This window comes from Pinus tabuliformis, chromosome 7 (genome assembly GCF_031772625.1).
Source record: "Pinus tabuliformis cultivar Carrire ecotype Pingquan chromosome 7, CPIR1, whole genome shotgun sequence".
Taxonomy (NCBI): Eukaryota; Viridiplantae; Streptophyta; class Pinopsida; order Pinales; family Pinaceae; genus Pinus; species Pinus tabuliformis.
Genome location: NC_142293.1, coordinates 1,760,868,376 through 1,760,874,687, shown reverse-complemented (window position 1 = coordinate 1,760,874,687; position 6,312 = coordinate 1,760,868,376). Strand labels below are relative to the sequence as shown.

General features: G+C 37.0%; 1 pseudogene; it reads right to left on the bottom strand.

The window, feature by feature from the left end:
• Positions 1–3,033: 3,033 nt before the first annotated feature.
• Positions 3,034–3,546, bottom strand: LOC149255391 (two pore calcium channel protein 1 pseudogene; annotated as a pseudogene).
• Positions 3,547–6,312: the final 2,766 nt, after the last annotated feature.

The following is a 6,312-nucleotide window of genomic DNA, read 5'->3' as shown; positions in this document are numbered from 1 at the left end:
TAAACATGCTGTAGAAAAGTAAATTGCAGAAAAATAAATCTCGGAAACTATAACCGAAAGCATGAGAGGCAAGTAACGAAGACTAAAATATCAAAAATAAATTCTAAGCATGCTTAGAGTCATAATGATATATTGTAGGTTCTTATTTGTTGTAGGAATCTTTTACCAAGTAGCTGCAAAGCTCCAATCAATTAAAGAATCCTAAACTGCAAATTACATATTTTTTAATACACTATTCTAGTACAAATCCTGGTACCAAATTAAGTACGGAAAGTATGGAAATTGAATTTCTGAATATTAGTACCGAATTAAGCACATAAATTCTATAGATTAAAATTTTGGGTATGAAAACATATTAAGAAACCAATTCAAGATTTTTTAAATTTTAAGCCTTAGAAGATTAATTCTAATATGATCATAATTCCTTTTACTTAATAGATATGAAGGTAGAACAATAGATCTAGGAATGTGTGAAATACAAATCTACTAAAAAACTAAAAATACCATCAAATAAAATCTACATCCAAAAAAAAAAAAAAAAACAGAATACTAACCTACTTTACAAATAAAAATCAGGACATTACTTGAGTCGAAGGGCCCTTCCTGACTTGGCAACATTCCCAAGAACTAATTCAGATTAGAATGTGGCTTAAAACTTTAACAACTAAATCTCCATTACAAATGAAAGTTCAAATCCATTAGAAAAACCAACTCAAAATAATAATAAAATTCCTCCCTACATCCTGCCTCCTTTTCTGCCGCGTAGATCTATTTATTTTATATTACAATGGAGAGGAAGCGATGGTGCAAAGGATCATATCAACTTCCATAAAATCTAACTCCCGTACTATAATTAAGATAACAAACAATATTTAAAAATGGTCTTGTTAAGATTTGGAAATGTATTAGATTATTGTTGGAGATGGAAATGATGCCACATAGCATCAGTTTCAATTTCCTTCAAATGTAGACGTAACTAGCCATAGTTTTTGCCGAACTATTAAAATGGTACCAAATTTATGGAAAATGCCAAACTGGTAGCAAACTAAGTACTGAATTTCTGGAAAATGCCAAACTGGATTGAACTAGTACCAATTGCCAGAATTGATACAGAGATGGAAATTTTCGTAGTTGAACAAGGTCCTTGGCCACATAACCATATTAGTAAACCACCATTGATAAAACCATGTTAAAAACACATTTAACCATTAAAAATATAAGAAATCTATCCTAATTTACCACACGTTAGAAGAGGTACATTTAACAAAAGCTGGTGGTATAATGGCTATAAAAGGTGTCCTACGTGCGAGAATATGGCCTATGAATAAAGACTTTATATAATGAATAATATGAAATATTTAGAACCCAACATTTCCCTATGCCTAAGTCTTTGCATGCCCTCATGCAAACAAAATCCTCACCTATGACATCGTTTCTTAGTGCTAGTGATTAAAGATGAATTGTAATATCATCATAGACTTGATATGTTTCACAACTGGGTAGCACATATTGAGGACAAACAAAATATGGACTAGGAAGGGATGGTAGATGATATAAGGTGACGATGAGGATAAGGGTTGGAAACTTTATAAGACCATTATTCACTTTGTGGTTCTTTTCTTAGATAAGCAATAATGACTTCATCCTCTTATTGAGATCATTCAAATGATGATTTTGCGAATGTTTTATGATGTACAAGGAGAAGACACTATAGATATTCATGTACCACAATCATTCTTATGGTATTACTAGAATACGCATTGATGGATTTGAAAATGGGGATTTAATGGTGGTTTAAGAAAGGTGAAGGTTTATGGAATAGGAAGTGGTTAATCACCAACATTCCTTAAATTTTTATGAGTTAAAGAGTCTTAACATGTTTTACCTCAAGTATACCTTTTGAATTTTGATTTGTACTGCAGGATGCAATGGAAGTTGTATGGAGCATGGTATATGTTGGCTAAAGTTGAAGATGAGGCAAAATAAGGTTGAAAGTTTGCAATGATATGGAAGAGTTGGATTTGATGTGTTAGCGCTTGAAATTTCACCTCAGGCTGAGAAAGGTAAACTCCAAGGCAACATCAAACCACTTAGCCTCGTAGCTAGCCCTACGGGGCAGGAGAGGGCTCTCTCCGGTCTATCTCGATAAAGATCTTCAATGGGCGAGATAACTAATAGGGTAACACTGATTTTAGGCTAGTAAATTGATAAAAAAGGGTTTTTAATAAAATGACGGGGTTTTTCTGGGCTGCATGGGCAAAGTAACAGCTTGAGCAGAGAAATATAAACAAAACCACAGGTTATCTCCTGAGGCAATGTAGGCAAGAAATTTAACATCAAATTTAGATTTAAATGGAATGGCAAGACTGCTGAGGAGCTGACAAGGGCATAGAAGATGAATCCTCGTCATACAGAGGAAAACATTGAATATGAACAAACTTATAGGCAGAGCATAAAACATTATGAATTCTACCTAAACTCTTCATTTGTTCAATTAGAAATGATCATGAAGTGAAATGAAACATAACAGATTACATATGAAACAAAAGGAAAACTTATGCTAAATTATCATACCACAGGAATCTCAGAAGTCAGAGCTGTATTTTCATTAAACTCTCTGCCAAAAACTGTACATGGTAAGCTCTCTATTCTCCAGCACACAGAACTCTCCCCTCTCTCCTTTTTTTTACAAATGATTTTTAATACATTAAATAAGACTGTTGTAGGAGAAAACAGATCAACCCAAAAACCTCTGCGCTGTTTCACCTGAAGTTACATAAATAGAACATGTAACAACTTTCTCCTCGAAAATCTCTAACCAAAAAGCCTAACAATTGGAGCGCATACCCCATCGTATGACTAACTGAGGTCATAGATAAGAACGAATCCTATTCATCTGGTAACAGGTGTCTTTGTTTATTTTTGGCTGAAGTGAAGGGCCAGGTGTCAAGGACGTGAGCCAAATTTTTCTAGTTGACAAATCCTTTTTGGATATTTTCCCAAACCTTTCGCTCTCCTCAAGATTTCTCTTCATCATCTGTGGATGTTTCCTTTAAAAATCACAACTTTCCCACGTTGCTCTAGCATTTTAAGAGCCCAGATTAAAACTATGCGATCAATGCCAGCAAGCTCTGTTTCAGCAAAAAATGCCTCCAATACGAATGCAACCACCAGGTTGACAAGAAACAACACCGTTATTACATAAAAGCTGATGAAGTACAGCAGTGCCCATGACGTTCCAATAATTTGCACATAGCCCTTCATCCAAATTTGCCAGTTTCCCATGACCAATAGATTAAAAAGAGTGACCATACCACTAGGATAGTCCTTAAAGTTGAAGACTAAGTAGTCATCATTTTTGAGACTTGTCCCTTCCAGTTTAGGATTGTTTGCATAGAAAAGGCCACCAAATAACTGTAAACCGAGGGAGCAATAGAGACACATCACGCAAAAGATGATGGCAAGATATGGTGTTAAACTGGGAATAAGGTTTTGTCCTTCACGCCAATAAGCATCAAAACCAAATGAAAATATCTTAAGTGCCATCTCCACCACATAAATTCAACCAAACTAGAACTCAAATTGTTGCCAAATGTACTGGTCAGAATTGTTTTCAACATCTAACGTTGATTCAATGATAACTGTTATCAAATTTAGCAAAAGCATGAAAATAACAATGTAATCAAAAGCCTTGCTCTTCACAAAGTTCTTAATGCAAGTACACGGTGCTGAATGGTAAAAGTTTGGACATCTCTCAAGCCACGAAGGCTCAACCTCTTTCTCAAACCTGAAGGAGATGGCATCACAAAGATTTGTAAATTCTACCTTATTTATCTTGAAATCATGACTATCATCAAGCTCATAAAATACGCAGTCGTAGTCTTCTTTTGAGATCTTTGGTAGGGTCCGATATTCATTCAACTCTTCAAAGAGTTGAGCACATTGATCTTTGTCTAGAAAGCCACAACCATGTACATCCAGTAGATCGAAAGCTAATTGCAGTGTATCTTCTCGCAAAGTGTCCATCTCAGCCATTTGTTTTGCAAGCTGAGATTAAAACAAGTAGTGTCTGAATGCAGTCCCGTAATTCTATCTCTGCTATTGAAACCCAATCGAGCAATATCTTTATCATTATTCTCATAAAAAAACATCTGATGCACAGAACGCAGTGCACGTAGCATGCTGGCAAGAGCGCCCTCCATCTCTGCTTCATCCCTCATTGCCTGTGTAACTGATTGACCTTGGATATTATATTATCGACAACTTGAGCTAAAGAAATGGTATCTTTCCATCACCATCAGATTTGATCTGTAAAACCTGCATTTCGAGACATGACAACACCCCATCTACCCCCTGCAGAAGCCATAGAAGTAACATAGGATCCCTCTCTCCACTTTTTGTTTATCCATTTAAATGGAAAAGAATCGCTGACCTTGTAAGACTGTTGCGTGTACTGTGTGCCTTTAGACATTACTACCCGGGAACTCCCACTGTTGGCACCCGCAATTACACTTATGTAATAGTTTTTCTCCCATTGTTCCATGATCCATTCCTTGTGAAAAAAGCACTGAGAAAGCTCATAAACTTGTGCAGTGAATCCATTTCCCGCATCCATAATAAGAGCCCACAAATTTGAGCAAGAAGCTCACTACTTATAAAAAGGCCATCTTCATTTCCTTTCTCAACATGCTGTGTAAGTCTTGTATCAGCCACATTATAGTGGTATCTCTGTTTTCATTGGCCGACGAGCATTATAAACACTGATCCATTGTGTAGCAGGCATACCAAGCCGAACCTTCAGATCATGAACTGCTTGAGGAATTCCCTAACTCAAGCGCTAAAACCTACATAATGTAAATCCATGTGCCAAGAAGTCTGCAGCAGAGGTTAAGCAACAAGGTCGCAGGCATATGCTTGTCAAGAGATTAAAGTATGCCTTTCATTCCAGTGATTCCTTAGCTAAGTAACCAGATCTGAGCAACCAAATGTATGGAGAGCTGTATAACCAAATGACAACTGTAACAAGACAGCTTCTAGACCAGATCAAACAAATGGACATGATTGCTGATGATGTTTTGTTTTCTTTTGTTTGTGCTTTTGCAGAGATAGGAGCTGAGGAGGCTGCTGCCATTGAAGAGCTAAAGAATTTTGAAACATTTTGATAAATTACATATTCTAAAAAACACATTTAATGATTTCTTCTTCAAAACAGGGTTTTGAAGAAGAATCAATCTCACATTTGACTTAACAAGACGGAGTCTAACATCGGCTCCACTTGGTATGGCAGCTGCCACTTCGTGGAGGTGCCAAGAACCACAAAACTTTGGGAGAGCAGACAGTGCCTCCATTCATTGGGCAATGGAGTCCATTATTTCAACAAATCAACACAACTGAAGACTCAACTTATTAACTGGAAACTGACTGAATTGATTGAAAGACTAATTCGGCAAACTTCAAACTAAACTGTGATGAAACTGGAACAAGATGTTGCCTTTTGGCTGCTTATTTATTTACAAAATCTACCCTAATCTGCTGTACAAACAATAGATCAGGTAATACTGAAATGCCAAATTAACCATTCAAGTAAACCTGAAAATGATGCCGCCGCTTGAGAATGCTTCCGCGAGGACACAGATATAATTTTTGGCAGCCCTTCATGCACGTAATGAGCCTGGTCACGGACAAGATAGCCTGATCTATCAATCAAACTGAAAAATGTGTCCATGTATGTTGCCATTGGATCGCGGAAGCCGGACTCTGTTGGCTGCCCCAACTCTGCAATACATACTTCCAGCTGCACATTGTCAATGTAAACATCTGTAGGCAAGTCTATGATTTCTTGTTGCGAAGGAGGAAGGATTTCCAAGAACTTTTTAGGGTCTTGGAAATCATATGACTGGATCTGCTCATCTAAACATTGAATCTCCTTTTCGATTCTTTCAACAATTAACTCACAAAATCTAGTTTTGAACCAAGGGAACTTTGGAGATTTCAACAAATGAAGCAAGGCACTGAAAACATCTTCATCAAATTCAGTATCTGCTAACTCCTTTCTTATTCCTTCTACAGCTTCACACAGGGTAAGGTTTGCCACATACCCTACCATTGCATGAATGGATCAGCAAGCATTGGAATGTCTGGATCGAATTGGAGTCGCTAGGTGAATGGTTCAGCCTGCATATGTATCTGACTGCTGTCCAGCATCAGCATCAGATCTGCAATTTGATTGCATGTACTGGGACAAGACAATCAACAAGTCGAATGTTCTCCCCAGTATGGTCGCCAATATGTTAGCACTTGAAATTTCACCTC